Raw genomic sequence first — 16,456 nt, forward strand, 5'->3', positions numbered from 1 at the left:
AATGCCACAGACAATCACTGTATGTCTTGGGTGCCTTATTCCCGGCTCAGTACAGCGGCGACAGTGGACCTCGGGTTTGGTTTTAGACGCCCCCCTACTTGCCGATGCCCAGAGTTTATTTAGTTTGGCCTTTCAGTCTGTTGCCGCACAATCGGCCCGTTGATTTAAAGGAACAGTCAAGGATGGCTCGGAACTCCCTCCTCTGAGCCGTGACTCGGTGCAGAGGGCAGTCCACTGCCCTAGACAAAGAAATGATTTTTCCATCTACAGGCATTAGACTGGAAATAAGACAAAGGTTCAGTTGGTTCCGAAGAGCTCTGTTGCTGCGCAAGACCTAGGATGGAAAATGCCCCAATTCCCAGACTGCCATGAAAAGTAATGGACACTAATCTTGGCCCCTAGGCTGACCAGCAACCGGTAACGTAACTTCTCTATGCCTCAGTTTCCTCATCTGCAAAATGGGAATTATATACCTGTTCTTCTTCCTACATAGATTGTGAGACCCTTGTGGGACAGGGACAGTGCCTGACCTAATTATCTTGTTTACCCTAGCGTTAAGTACAGTGCTTGACACATAGTAAGCACTTAACAAATACCACAGTTATTACTATTATCCTCTTCCATCATTTACAACTGGGAGACTCCATCATCATCATTCAATTCCACTAAGATTATACTGCATGTACCATTGTTCATTCAAATGAAATGCTTAACTGGCTCAATATAGTGAATTATCCTTTTACAACTGAGCAATTATCTTATCTTTTGGAATGTCCATAATTACCTCTTGGAGTTAGGGAGGAAAGTCTTACAGGTCCATCCTTCATTTTGGAAAAAAAAATTATTATTCCCCAGTGAAAATTCAGTCATGCCATAAAAATCTCCAGACAGGACTTCCTCAACGGTGGCTATTTCCAATGTCCTGCTCTCCTTCCTGTGTAGACTGTAAGCCCCAAGTGGGACAGGGACTGTGCCCAACCCAATTAGCCTGTATCTACTCCAGCACTTAGAGCAGCCCTTGACACCTAGTAAACCCTTTAACAAATACTATACAAAAATACTCAAATGTAGCCAGCAATTTTCACATATGAGCTTAAACCAAAGTTTGATTACCATCTACTGATTAATCGAAAGTGGAAGGCCTCACAGAGAGGTCATCTGCTCTCTCTGCCTCTAATATCACACACATACATACAAGCACAGCAGGACACCTCATCACTCCACTGGTCTTTCAGAGGACAGAAGCTGCCTCGGTTAGAATCTTTTCCCCCAATTTCTGTCCCATAAGTGTGTAAGCTCCTTGCAGACAAGCGACATGCTAACGTTTGTCTCCCTGTCTAGACCGTAAGCTCATTGCAGGCAGGGAATGTGTCTGTTAATTGTTGACTGTACTCTCCTAAGCGCTTAGTACAGGGGTCTGCACACAGTAAGTGCTCAATGCTCTTTCCAGAAGGCCATGCCGCTTCCCAACAGCACTAGTGTTTGCGACATCGATATTTCTTTTCCAGCACATTGGCTAATACGAGCCTCCGGAGCAGAAGCTGTCTTCTGCTCACCTGCCCTTCAGCCTTTAATATCTCCCCCGTGAATTTTGTTTCCTGAAGTCTCAAACCAATGACACACTAGGGCACACAGGCCCCGGATTTACAGAAACAGACCATTTGCTGCTAACATAGTGGTTAGGGAAAAGTGGGTGGTGGACGAGATGAGGTGGCATTTATCAGGGCCTTCCAGGAAGGGGCAGGAAACTCACTCTTGGATCCTTTTCTGCAAAGATGGCATGTGCAGCCAGCAGTATGCTCACTCTACAGCTCCAATTGGCTAGACTGTAAGCTCGTTGTGGGCAGGGAATGTATCCGTTTATTGTTATAGTGTATTCTCCCAAGCGCTTAGTACAGTGCTTTGCACACGATAAGCGCTCAATAAATACGATTGAATGAAAAGAACCTAGAGGAAGCTGAAAGTGAGCTAAGCTCGAACTGGAGACAAACCTATTACACATGCTACTCTTCAAAGCCCCAGCTCAGCTGGACCGGGAAAACGCTTACTCAATCACCAAAATCAATAAATATTTTCAGAAATGGATATTTTCCAGTTTTAGAAAAGGGTTTGTTTATGTCACTTAAAATTGATTGTCGCTTCATGTCATTTAACTGGCACGAAATGTTCAGCCCTAAATCCCCCTTCCTAAGCGGTTCCAGTGGTGGGGATTTGTGGGGCAATTGTCAATTAGGTGTTGCATGAAATAACGCGAAGAGCTCATAAAAGTGATGGAAATGCACATTATAAAATTAACTTGCCACCATGTTACACACCACACAATAATAACTGACATATTTTTAAGGAGGAAATCATTCTAACTGCATTTAGATTCCCCATAAAAGTAAACTGCCTTGAATCTGTTTTTAACACCTTTGTCAAGCCACTTTCTTATCTCCAACTGCTAAGACAAATAATCAATGGAATAGACTTGGGTTTGAAGGAGTTCTAGTCTCTGGAGAAGTTTGCAGCATGTGATGTTTTTATAGTATTAGGTTTATGAGTCAAGTTGTTTAACCAGTAAAAACATGATACTGATTTATCACGCCTATAAAAGACTGTAACAGTGGCACGCTTTGGACAGTGATATTTTTCCTACTTTGCACAGTGAATATTCCAAAATGCCAAGGACCAACCAGGCCAGAAGAGGGACTAAGCAATTCTCTCTTCTATAGCATGCCCAGGAACGAAGCAGTGTGGCCTAGTGGAAGAAGCCCAGGACTGGTAGTCAAGGGACCTGGGTTCTAATACCAGCTCCACCACTTGTTTGCCATGTGAAATTGGACAAGTCACTTAACCTCTCTGGGCCTCAGTTCCCCCAACTGTAAAATGGGGATTAAGTATCTCCTCTCCCTCCCCTTTAGACTCTGAATCCCATGTGGGACGGGGACTGTGTCTGATGTGATTTATCTATCGCAGCATGTAGTACAGTGCCTGGCACAGAGTAAGGCCTTAACAAATACCATAATTATTATTCATTCAATTTTATTTATTGAGCACTTCCTGTATGCAGAGCACTCTACAAAGTGATTGGGAGAGTACAATACGACAATAAACCGATACATTCACTACTCACAATGAGTTTGCAGTCTAGAGAGGGCCTGAGAGTCAGCAGGACGCGGGCTCTAATCCCTGCTCTGCCACTTGTCTACTGGGTGACTTTAGGCAAGTCACTTCACTTCTCTGTGCTTCAGTTCCTTCATCTGTAAACTGGGGATTAAGACTCTAAACCCCTCGGGATACAGGGACTGTATCTGATTATCTGATTTTCTTGTATCTACCCAGGTGCTTAGTATAGTGTCTGGCATATAGTAAGCACTTAACAAATGCCACTTTTTAAAAAATCTCTCCCTTATCAAAGAAAGTTACATTTTTTTGCTGGTTGCCCGAAGAAGTGACACGTCTGGCTTTCATCTACACCTGTTGTCTGAGTACAAAGCTGGAGACTTCACAACGCTGCTCAGCTTTTGTTGTGTTTGTATCCCTTAGAGATTCAGAGGATAGTAGAAAGGCTCATTGTAATTCATTAATTAGTGTTTGTTTCTTTCCTTTTCCCCTGACCAAAAATGCAAGGTCATTCTGTTCTATGAAAGTCATTTTCTGGCTGGATTCTCACACTTTGAGTTGCTAGCTTTAGGAACAACAGGCAAAGATGTCCGAAAGTGTCAAAAGTCATCTCCCAGAATACCTGTTTGGTATTCAGACACCAAACAGCACCTCCCAGAACTACGGGAGATGGGAACTTCTGTCCACACTCTAAGCTTTGATCCACAGGGATCTTTCCACTCTTGATAGAAAGAAGCGGCAAAGAATAACTGTGGAGTGTTGTTCATCTTCTGAAAGGAAGCCACCTGCAACCTCCCTCCTGCTTTTAAACTCTCTTAAATACATCAAGTGCCCCATGGCCAAGAAATGATTGCTGTCCTTTATCCTTCTTTGACTGGGCGTGCCAGGAGTTATTCACACGCTAAATGCCGCCTGTGCATAAAGTATATTCAGACATGTCCCCATTCTAAAGCCCTTCAATGCCAGTATTACTTACAGAGTTTTCTCACTTCAAGATAAAATTCCCCTAGGCTTAAGCACTTTCCCTCCCATTTCAATTTACAGTGTGTAATGACAACATATCTATTTAGCCTAGAGAATGGCAGATCTGTTGGCATGAGGTGCTTTTTTATTGAATAGAATGTGAAAGATATCGTTTAAAAATTAAGTACTGTATTTACATCCTTACACTCACCATAATTTAAAGCAAAATCTTTTATTATTGGTACATATTTATACTGTGATTTGATCATGTAAGCACAGATCAAGGTTTTATTTGTCTCCTCTCCTTAGACTGGGAGCCCCAATCTGATCTCGGCATATAGGAAGCTCTTATCAAATAATCAATCATTAGTATTTCTTGAGCACTTACCGTGTGCAAAGCACTGTCCTAAGCACTTGGGAGAGTACAATAGAGTTGGAAGACATGTTCCCTGCCCACAGTGAGCTTAACAGTAATACCACGCTTATTATAATGGAATTTACATATTAATTTGTCAGGTTTTTTGCATCTTGAGGATGCACTGATATACTTAACATCATTTCCTACTGCAACTGTACTTATTTAACACTCCTTCATTTACCACTCTCTTGTCTGTTGAGTCAAGAACGCTAACTAGGATAGAGGCACACTTGCTAAATTATGAATGGATTTGCTGTTGGGGCTAGAGTCTAGCAAATGATTTTGAAGATGAAGTGTGGATTCTAGTTCCATCTCAACTTTGAGGGGGATGACTGACTTCCTGAATCTTGCTTTTCTAGCCACTATTCACCATCCATGCGGGTAATTCTTGGGCCTGGCCTGGGAAGCAGAGGGGGCAGACAGAAGATGTGACAGCCCTTTTCCACAGGCTTTCCTCCTCACCCAAGGCTTTCCCCAGGCTGCTGGATTGTAAGCTTCTTGAGAGCAGGGACCATGTCTTCTGCATCTATTGTACTCTCCTAAATGCTTCCTCTAGGGCTCTGCAAACAATAATATTAACACTAAAAATAATAACAACAACTTCTAATGGTGGCCTTAGTGAAGTGCTCATGATGTGTCAAGAACTGTAGTAAGCGCTGAGGTAGATACAAGGTAATCAGGTCAGCCACAGTCCCCATTGCACATAGGATTCACAGGCTAAGTGAGAACGGTTATCAAATTCTCATTTTACAGATGAGGAAACAGAGGATCGGGGAAATTAAATCACTTGGCCAAGGTCACACAGCACTCAATAAATGCTATTGAGTCCATAAGGGGGCAAGCCAATTTGTGGGCCTGGCATCCTTTCTGGGCAACATCTCTTCCCCAGAAGTAAGTTTGGCAGAATGGTGTAATACAAGGTCAGGGCAGAGTGCGGAGGGCGTGGTTCTCCTTCTCCACCCACTACCCTCTCTAGACTCGGTGAATATTTCTCCCATTGAGCAGGAGAAAAATCGAATCCACTAAAACTTCCTTAATCTGCTTCCCAGTGATGGCATGAGAGACAACGAAAGAGTTGCATTTAGAATTTGGACAGCACTGGGGAATCAACTGTCCACATACGGGTGCTTAATGAGGCAGAAGAGTGACGAGCCTTCCCGGACAAACCCTAAATCCACCAGAACCAAAACCTTAGCCTAGCAGAACCATGTGAGTAAATGGGCAGGCCTAGGCAGGCTTCTTCCTTGAAGGCGGGGGGCGAAGGGGGAAGCAGGAGTTGACTAGATGACCTCTGACAACCTTTACATGATGTGAATTCTTAATCAGCGGCAGCAAGAACTGAACGAGCAAGTTAAAGCAAGTGGAGTTTGACAGTGTTTACGAATGCTGAGAGGCTCTAGCATCTAGTCTTCATGTTAAACATCTCTTCTATCGAGGCTTTTCTGCCAGATTTAAAGATGACGCTGCCTAGCTGGTGTGGCTGAGAAGACATCGACCCACCGACAAGCAGTGCCAATCATCAAGACTGCCCCCACGATGCACTGTTGGGCCTGGCTGCTTGCAGTTCCTGACACTGTCTTTGCCTCTCACGATCTTCTGGAAGCATCTGCACTAATTGCGTGTAATTGAATTTCATCCATTTCAATTACATTATCTCTAATTGCCGTTCTCCAGGTTTCTTGGCTTCTGCTGCACTCTCCCAACTGTCCACGGTTACACTAGCTTGTTTGACATCCCGCTTCACCGGGTCTTGAAACTCCGTGTTTTCCATCCTCCCTGTTTAGAGTTTTTCTCATCTCTGATTTTTTTTAGGGACTCCGCCCTCAACCATCCCCCTCACCTGGCTGAGAAGCAGTTTGGCCTAGTGGAAAGAGTGCAGGCCTGGGAATCAGGGGCCCTGGGTTCTAATCCAGGCTTTACCCCTCTGCCGGCCGTACTCAGTGCCTCAATTTCCTTATCTGAATAATGGGGATTCAATACCGGTTCCCCCTGGGTCTGTGAGCTCCATGTGGAAGAGGATCTGTGTCTGATCTACTTCTATTGTTTCTACCCCGGTACTTAGCACAGGGCAAGTGCTTAACAAACACCGCAATTATTATCATTATTAAGGCTGCTTACCTGCAACCGGGAAACTCAGCAGCTTCAGGGCTGGCTGCAGAAAGGGCATTACTTCAGTGTCCTTAGCTCAGTAGCCCAGGCTCCACACTGACTGCCCCACCACAGCCGCTCCCTTCAGGCCTCGACAACACCAGCGTGGCCATCATCAGCTCATCCTCCATCCCTCTCGGCTCCACGCTGCTGTCGGAGGCCGGAAGTCTGACATAATACTGGAGAAGCAACGGAGGTGTGGGCTTCCTGTCATCCGCGTCCCACAGCTCTCACTTCAAAGCCTCATTTCCAGCGTTTTTCAGTCTTTGAAGCCCTTTCTGTCCACCACAGAAACCTCTCGTACCAAGCGCCGAAACCCACTTCTTCAAACAGCAGAGGCTATTAGCATATATTAGGGGATGGAAGCGGTCGCTTGGGTTTTGATTTGCAAACTTCTAGGACTGGCCGTTGGATTTTTCTTCTCGCCAGCATTTTGGGAAGTCACTGCAAGTGGGGAGACGTAGGGGAATGAGCACAGGCCCGGGAGTCAGAGGACCTGGGTTCTAATTCTAACTCTGCTACTTGCTGGCTGGGTGACCTTAGGCAGGTCACTTTACTTCTCTGGGCTTTGGTTTCCTCAATTGTAAAATGGGGATTTGGTACCTGTTCTCTCTCCCCACCTGATGATCCCACATTTATTTCAAGAGCTTAACATAGTAAGTCCTTTAGTACCACAGTTGTCATTATTAATGTAAGGGCACCACGTACAGCAGATGCGTTTTTTTCCTCCCGTGTTGCAACCTGGGAAATGTTGGGCGTGGAATAAATTTAGTTCATTAAATTGGCGTAAATGGAAGCGTGCAGAACATTAGGCAAAACAAGAAAAATCTGAATGATAGTGGTTACCCTTCCCCTCCTCGGTCTCGTGCTCTGGGAAGAGAGAGGTGAGCATCTCCCAATCTCTAACCCAGAGCCCCACGCATAGAGCCTTTGCTGCCTCGGGGCAACCCCAGTTGGCTTCTAACATGGAGGCCTGCCCAAAGGCGGTTTTTCCTTATTATTAATAATAATAATGCTATTTTTTAAGCGCCCACTCTGTGCCACTGTTCTAAGTGTTGGGGGAGATACAAGGTTATCGCGTTGCCCCAGGTGGGGCTCACAGTCTTAATCCCCCTTGTACAGATGAGGTAACCGAGGCACAGAGAAGTTAAGTGCCTTACTCAAAGTCACAGAGGGGACAAATGGTGACATCAGAATTAGAACCCATGACCTCTGACTCCCAAGCCCGTGCACTGTTCCTTCCCCTCCGTGGCTCCAAACCGCCCTCTGGCTTAAACTCCGCTCAAGGGAGGGAGATTCGTCTCCTCGCCCTGCCTGGCCCCATGGCTCTAAAATGGTGGATAGGGCCACGAGGAGGAGGCCAACAGACCGTTTGGAGGTGGGACTAAGGGCAAGGAACGGAGACCACTGGACAACAATGGTATTTTTTTAAGCCCTTATTTTGAGCCAGGCCCTGTTCTAAACTCTGGGGTAGACACAAGGTGATGAGGTGGAACACAGTCCGTTTATCCCACATGGAGCTCTCGATCTTGATCCCCATTTTACAGATGAGGTAACTGAGGCACAGAGAAGTGACTTGCTCAAGATCACAGCAGACATGTGGTGAAGTTAGGATTAGAACTCAGGTCCTTCTGACTCCCAGGCCAGTGCTCTAATGACTAGGCATGCTGCTTCTCTTGTCTTGGCATCTAACTATTCCAAAGAGGCCTCCTGGGTCACCAGGCACGTGACTGGGTACAGTCAGCAGCAGCATTTACTGAGCACCTCCATTCCAGCACAGGACAGAGAATCAGGAGATCTGGGTTCTGGTCCTGGCTCTGCCACTTGCCTGTTGTGTGACTTTGCAGAAGTCGGAGAAGCAGCGTGGCTCAGTGGAAAGAGCACGGGCTTTGGAGTCAGGGCTCATGAGTTCGAATCCCAGCTCTGCCACTTGTCGGCAGTGTGACTGTGGGCAAGTCACTTAACTTCTCTGTGCCTCAGTTCCCTCATCTGTAAAATGGGGATTAAGACTGTGAGCCCCACGTGGGACAACCTGATTCCCCTATGTCTACCCCAGCGCTTAGAACAGTGCTCGGCACATAGCAAGCGCTTAACAAATACCAACATTATTATTATTATTATTAAGTCGCTTAACTTCTCTGTGCCTCCATTTCCTCACTGTACAAGGGGGATAAAATACCTGTCCTCCCACTTCAAACTGTAAACTCCATTTGAGACAGGAAATGTGTCTGCTTTGATGATCTTTTATCCAACCCTTACCGAAGTGTTTGGTACATAGTGCTTCTTACCATATTATTATTAATATATTCAATTTGAGTGCCCCTCCCAAAAAACCACTAACAGCTGATTTTATCTGCCTAACATTGTGATATTATTGTCCCATTTTACAGACGAGAAGGCCCAGAGAGATTGTGTGTAATACCTAAAATCCCACAGTAATTCATTAGCAGAGGGAGTAGAAGCACTCTTCAGATCTCCCACCTTCTGATCCCCTGTTCTTTTCACGAGACATATGTCTATAGTCGTGGTTAATCCTCCGTGGTGCCACTGAAGATGGTGAACTCCAGTGCACTGCTGGATAATTGGATCAACCAATTATATTTATTGAGTGCTTATAACTTACAGAGCACCGCAGCCTAGCTTACTTGCCTTACCCCATCTTCCTCCCTCTCAATCCCTGTCCCACATGTGACCCTCAATCTGTGTCCAACCTGATTATCTTTTATCTACTTCATTCTTAGTGCACAGTATATGCTTAACCCACACCAACATTACCGCTGCATTAATCTCACAGCTTCAAAGCCTTATTAATAGCATATCTCCTCCAAGAGGCCTTCCCTGGCTAAGCCCTTGTTTCCTCTTCTCCCACTCCCTTCTGGTTCGCCTTTGCACTTCGATTTTCACCTTTCAGTCACCCCTCCCTAAGCCCTACAGCCGTTATGTGCATACACATAATATGTTTTTATTAATGCCTGTCTCCCCCTAGACTTAACTCATCGGCAGGGAAGAGGTCTACCAAAGCTGTTATATTGTACCCTCCCAAGCTCTTAGTACACTGCTCTGAACTCCATAAACGTTCCATAAATACAATTGATTGATTCCTCTTCGATTCTGGACCCCAACAATGTTCACTTCACTTTTCTTTGTACAGTAAGGGTTTTACTCTCTTCCCCATCAATTTGCAGAGAGACAATACGTAATCATGTCTGCTGTCTCTGATTTCCTTATGCTGCCGTTGACAAGAATGTTTTCTCTAGAGACCCAAACCCTGTACAGGAATTAAAACTAAAAAAAAAAAAATCCCAAATTGCTCTATGAGATATTTCAGATTGAGCCCATTTATTTCCTTTAATGTGTACTTTAGGTACCTCATATCAATAGGTCAGTTCATTAGTAGCATTTATTAAATGCTTACTGTGTGCAGAGCCCTGTACCAAGGAATAGATCGGTCCCAGTGGAGCCCAAGATCCATGTGTAACCTGTTTTTAAAATTTACCTGCAAGTTGTTTTTTTTAATGGCATTTGTTAGGCACTTATGTGCCAGACACTGTAGTAAGCTAATCATGGTGAACACAGTCCCTGTCTCACAGGGGGCTCACTATCTTAATCCCCCTTTTACAGATGAGGGAAATGAGGCCCGGAGAAGTTAAGTGAGTTGGTCAAGGTCTCAGCGCGGACAATGTGGTGAATCTGGAATTAGAACCCAGGTCCTTCTCTTGAGAAAGAGAGCCTCAAGTCTCTGCAGACCTGCCCCATACCAAGGGTTTCTATATGTCCCTCAAGAGTCTGTGAGACCTTTACCACAACCAAGGGAGGCAGTGTGACCCAGTGGAAAGAGCCCAGACTTGGGAGTCAGAGGACCAGGCTACTAGTCCCTGCTCTACTGCTTGCCTACTGAGTGACCTTGGGTAAGTCGCCTAACTTCTTTGTAAAAGCATCTGTAAATTGGGGATCAAAAATGCCTGTTTGTCCTCCCTCAGACTGTGAGTCCTGTGTGGGACAAGGACTGTGCTCAATCAACCAGTGGTGTTCATTGAGAGCTTATGGTGTGCAGGGCACTGTACTAAGCACTTGGAAGTGTCGGTAGACATGTTCCAGTCCACAACAAATTTACAGTCTCTAGGGGAAGACAGATGTTAATATAAATTATGGATATGTACGTAAATGCTGTGGGGCTAAGGTATCAAATTCTTAAAAGGGTACAGTGCATAGTTAATCTAGAATCTGATCCATCTAATTGCCTTGGATCCACCCCCGTACTTCGCACCCAGGATTGGGGGCACGCCATGGAGAGAGCAAAGCCCCGAGTTTGACTAACAAACCCAAACCAACTCCAAATTTCTGCTCGTTTTGAAATTTTCCAACCCCTCTCCAACCTTGGTTTCATTACGGCTTCTGGACTTCTGCTTCTGCTCCAGATGTGGGAGAAACCTCCAAAGATGGGTTGTTTGGGGTAGGATTAAATGAGCCCCCAGTGAAATGCAGAGGTGATGGTTTAAAAAAAAAAAGAGTAGCTTCAAGGTAGGCCCATTTGAAAAGACATGAACAGATGAGCTGGAATCTGGGATCTTCTCCAGGTGGGGATCTCGGCCTATCATTCCTCACACATTCTTTCAGTTAGGAGGATAAAGGAAACTGGGATGGCTTGTTGACTCTCTTCCTGCCGCCGGAGGCTTCCAGCCCGAGACAACCTCAGTTTTGCCGGCCCAAAGAGCTCCTGGCTTCTGGGTGGGCCTCCAGTCCACAGCTGCTCTCCAAACCGCTTTCCCAGCGAAGCGTAGCTAAGTAGGACCAAATCTTGGAACGCAACTGCAGTGACCACAAGACCGGCTTCTTTGCCCAACACGTCACCGTCACGTTCCCCTTGCCCAATCACACATGACTCTGCTTTGGGCTCCCGGGCTGGCCCAGGTCACCGGGCCAAATGCTGCCCTGCCTCCCTCAGGAATCAGAGAGGACGGTGCTCACCTTAGTGTGGTGCTTTGCACTGACTGATTGGGAGAAAGAGGTCTTTCCCCACTGCCAAGTCCCCTGGAAAGTCAAGACATAGTAATAATAATTGTAGCATTTGTTAAGCCCTTTTCTATGGGTCATGCACCCTGCTAAGCAGTGGAGAAGATACAAGATAATCCCATTGGACACAGACCCCCAGCACAGTACTCAGCCATCGCCCCCTCCACAAACCCCACGAATCCTCAGCCCAGCAGACTCTGAGCCGCCAATGTGGCCCCGTGGAAGGAGAGCAGAACCGGTAGTCAGGAGATCTGGTTGGTCTTTCCAGTTCTGCCACTGGGCCGCTGTGTGACCTTGGGCAAAATCGCTGGACCTCTCTGGGCCTCAATTTCCTCATCTATAAATGGGGAAAAGATAGCCGCTCTTCCTACCTCTCAGAGTAAGGGGCCAAAACTCTGCCAGTCATATTACTTAGTACCTACCCATGTGTTTTGGCACATATTAAATACTCAATGCCATCATTATATTCTTTGATAAATATTGGTCTGTTAAGAAAACCAAAAAAAGCATTCCAACTCCACCCAAAAAAAATCCATTGGCCACCTCGCTTTTGGGAATGTCATTTGAACCTTGCCCCATTCACAACTGTTACACTTTGCTTAAAAAAAATTGTTGGTGGGGGAGAAATCAGAAACCTTCACCTGTTTCTTATGAAGCTGCAAGCTCCCTTTAGTGAGAAGCCCAAGGGGGAAAAAAAATCTCTGCTGCCTTATTAAGCACATCCATGTTTTTGAGAGTGTCGAGGCATCTGAATCAGTAAAAGAGGATCACTCGGCAGATTGCCTGATGTAGCCAATGCTCCCTCCAGTCAAAAGTAAAAATCAGAAGTCAGAAACTCAAAGAGAGAAGCCATGGCACCCTCTATGTCATCTTCAACTTGGAGTGGTCAAAGGAAGCCACTACATACAGACCGCTCATTGCCATGATCTTTGAGAAGCAGAGGGAGATGGTGCTTTTATTTTTTAAGTAGCCCCTGAGACTGCTATGATCGTATTAACATTTTAAGCACAAACTCCTTAAGTTGGAAAATCACAAAGAACTCATTGTACGAGAGAGTTTCTCCATTTGAAGTTCTCTTATAAATTTGTGTCAGATCACAATTTGCTGTCTGGGAAATGTAAATTAGTTATTAATGAGCCAAAATTCTAACATCAAAGCCTGCACGTCCACATGCCAGAGAGAAACAAAAACCTCTCACAGCAGTATAAACTGCTCTGCACTCTAGCCTGGATAAGGCGCTCATTTTTATTTCTTGCTGCTGAGTTGAAGTCGCGTTTAACTATGTGGCAATACAATGGTGGCTGTATTGTTAACGTCAACTCCACCTGAGCAAAGCATAACATTCAGATTTTTAGAAAGTAGACGACATCCACGTTTTATAAGCAGAAAAGGCACCTTCCCAAAGCTGGGATTGTGTTTTTAATAATAAAGACAATAATAATAATAATAGTAAATGATAGCGGCATTCACTAATGTGCCAAGCACTGTGTAGGTCTCAGGGGTGGATAGAGGGCAATCAGACCTCATACAGCCCCTGACCCACATGGGGTTCATAATGTAATGGGGAAGGAGAGCAGATATTGTATCCCCTTTTTAGCATGAGGAAACAGGTGCAGAGAAGTTAAGTGACTTACCTAATGTCACACAGCAGGTAGAGTGCAGAGGCAGAATTGGAACCCAGGCCTCCTGACCCCCAGTCCTGTGCTCTTTTCCCTTGGGCCATCTAGTCATTTTCAGTCCTCAGGCTTGGAGCACAATCCAGATTTAAGCCTATTAATAAACTAGAAACAATGATCTGGTTTATAGTGTTTTGAAACCAGTTATTTTTAAAATGCTTCCATTTTAAAATTGAGAACAGTAATATGAAAGAGAGGGATTATGGCTACTATCATACTGTTCCAAGCACTTAGCACAGTGTTGTGCTCACAGTAAGTTCTCCATTAATACCACTGCTCGATATACACCAGAATTTCCCATTGCTAGATTTTCGAAAGTTGGTTAAAAGACCTGCAGTGATAATTTCCTGAACCTTCAACTACAAGATTTAAGAGAAGCTGTTTAAATTTTGGATTGCAGCAGATGTTAGGATCCTTGACATTTTCTCTTTACAACTCCAAATAGTTTCTCTGGGAGATTCCTGGTGTCCTGAAAGAGCCCCTCTGGCACAAGGAAGGGAAATTCTCTTTTGGGTTCCTAGTCTTGAGACTCTTCAGAGAGCTCACTGAGAACTGCCCTCAGCTCAAATATTCCCCAGAATCCGACTGAAACAAGTCAGAAACCGTACCCAACCCCCTCCTGAGAGGAGAGCTTTGACTACTGCAGAAGAGAAGGTTTCTGTGTATTTTGAAAACTGATATTTTAGCATTTAAGAGGAACAAAAAATTTAACGCATCTCCCAAATTCAAATATCAAAACAGAGTTGGTTTTAAGCAGTTGTAATTGATCACCTTCTTACATTTATCAGACTACATTGTACTGTCAACTCCCAAAGGGCGGGAACTATATGTAATCTGCCATCTAACCTCGAGACTCCAAAGCGGGGTCGTCGACCCTCAGTAGGTATGAATGTTCTCCCCAAGTGAGGGGTAGCCCACTGGAGAGAGAGTGGGGAGACTTTGGTATTGTGCTCTGGCAGTGATTCCAGATGGTTTATCATGTGGGCCCATACGCTGCCCTGGATAAAAGGGAGGACTGCAGTCAGAAGCACTGGCGTCATTTGCTACTATGCTGAAATACCCCCCCGCTATGTGGAAGCTGCTGTATCTGGTGATCCACCAGTCTCATGCTGGGCGTTGCTGCCTTCTTCCAAGCCACAGACAATACTGAATGTCACCCTGTTCAACATGTACAGTCAGTCAATCAATGGTATTTATCGAGCGCTTACTACGTGCACAGAACTGTACCGAGCGCTTGGGAGAGTACAGAGTTAGCAGACACGTTCCTTGCCCACGATGAGCTTACAGTGTACAACCGCAGCCTTCACACCCTCAGACATAGCCGTGGACCTTCCCTAATGTTTTGTTACTGACCGAAGACATACAGTTGCTTTAGAACTTGTGGAAAAATGGGTGATTCTTCAAAGCCCCTTACTTATTTTATATCCTGATTCTCTGGCTAGCATTTGTTTACATTATCATTTGTTTGAACTCTATTACAACTCATCCCCTAAGCAGTTCTGCCAGTTCATTCCCAACTCTGACTGAGAATCAGCTGTCTTAATAAACCCAGGTCTAATGGGAACCTACCTAGAGTAAACTGAGCAATTTCAGGTAGGGCATCTATTCTTGTCTTAGTGACCTTACTAAAGAGTTCAGTGGTCTGTTATGTACAGGACTGCATGACATCCAATCTTTATTGTAAGATCCTCATCCTTAGACACTGAGCCCCATTTGGGATGCGGATCATGCCTAACCTATCTTGCATCTACTCCAGTGCTATCCTGTATATACTTCAGTGCTTGGCACATAGTAAGCTCTTAAATCCCAGAATTAAAATTAATCCTTAATGCACAGGGACCAAACTTTGGGCAATTTAAGGTGGTTCAGAGACACGGACTCCAGGGACTAGGATCAAAAGGACCGGAAAGAGGGTTGGAGGAAGGCAGAGGGTAGGCTTCTGAGGTTGGGGGAAGAGAACCCCAAAATTCTTGGTCATCCTACTTTATGTGGGACACCTGGAGAGCATTATGGAGAGCAAATGCTTATTTTCTTTAAAAGGTTACACAGCCTTTCTCAAAAAAAAAAACCTTTTAATATAGGGATTTAGAGAATTCTTCTTGACTACCTTGAAGAAGAAGTTCAAAAAGAATAATTCCACAAGATCGGTACCTCAGAGAACACCATACACCAGGCACTTCTTGGTCTTCCAGTGCCGGAATTCTGGAAAATGGAGGTAGAGGGCAGGAATTTCGAGTTCCATTTGCATTTTGGAAGAGTCAGTCATGTTTAAGCTCGTCTGCCTGTTTACAGGAAGGAATCCACGCACCCAGAAGAACAAGAGAGAAAGTGGGGAAGCCTCACTGTCGAGAAGCCCAAGATGGTACGGCTTGTACTTTTAGCTCCGTGCCACCCACTTTCAGGGGTGAGTCAGGCACTTCAGCAGAACAGCTTTGGCCATAGCACCTTAGACACCAGCTCCATGACGCTCAAGACGCCTCACCACCACTTCTGCTGGCTCCACTTTCCCCTCTCTCAATCTCATTTGACTGATGCTACTGTTGTTTGGTTTAGATTTTCTGAACCACAGTATCTCTCTGCTTCTTTCCCCTCTCCCACTACAAAAAAGCAAACTGGATAATGTGGCTTTTTGGCTAAATAGCTTTCTTTTATAATGGAATGGTCAATTTAACAGAGGGACTGAGAATAGAGCTGACAATATTGGGGAGACTGATTTTAATGAAACAGGAGTCAGAATGTCTTAGAAGTCACAAACTGGGCCTCTCTGCTTTTCATTTTAGACAGTCTAATGTCCACCTGAGCCTCAGCTTTCTCCCTTATGGTTCACTCCATAAGCTACACAACAAAGCTTAAAAAGAAAGGACACATGGTGGGAGGAGGTTGAGGCACTCAGAGATGCTCTCATTTTTATACTACAAATCAGGGGTGATTTTTACCCTGCCCAAGTTCTTAATGGGGAAGAGGAAAGGAAATGATCAAAATGACTATTATTTGAAGAAAATGGCTTTCATGGGGCATTCTCTCATATACACACACGTGCACACACAAGCACCCCCATCACCCTGCCTCATGCAGGTCCCTACTCAGCAGAGGTTCTTCAGCAACCAACAGTTCTAAGTGCTCCTCTTTTGTT

At 45.0% G+C, this 16,456-nt stretch overlaps 1 long non-coding RNA gene across 1 annotated transcript; it reads left to right on the forward strand.

The window, feature by feature from the left end:
• The first annotated feature begins 7,896 nt into the window (after positions 1 to 7,896).
• On the forward strand, positions 7,897 to 15,947 carry LOC120639052. Its single transcript, XR_005661219.1, has 2 exons — positions 7,897 to 8,054; positions 15,616 to 15,947. It is a non-coding gene; the product is annotated as an uncharacterized LOC120639052 (long non-coding RNA).
• The last annotated feature ends 509 nt before the right edge of the window (positions 15,948 to 16,456 follow it).

This window comes from Ornithorhynchus anatinus, chromosome 20 (assembly GCF_004115215.2).
Source record: "Ornithorhynchus anatinus isolate Pmale09 chromosome 20, mOrnAna1.pri.v4, whole genome shotgun sequence".
Lineage (NCBI taxonomy): Eukaryota > Metazoa > Chordata > Mammalia > Monotremata > Ornithorhynchidae > Ornithorhynchus > Ornithorhynchus anatinus.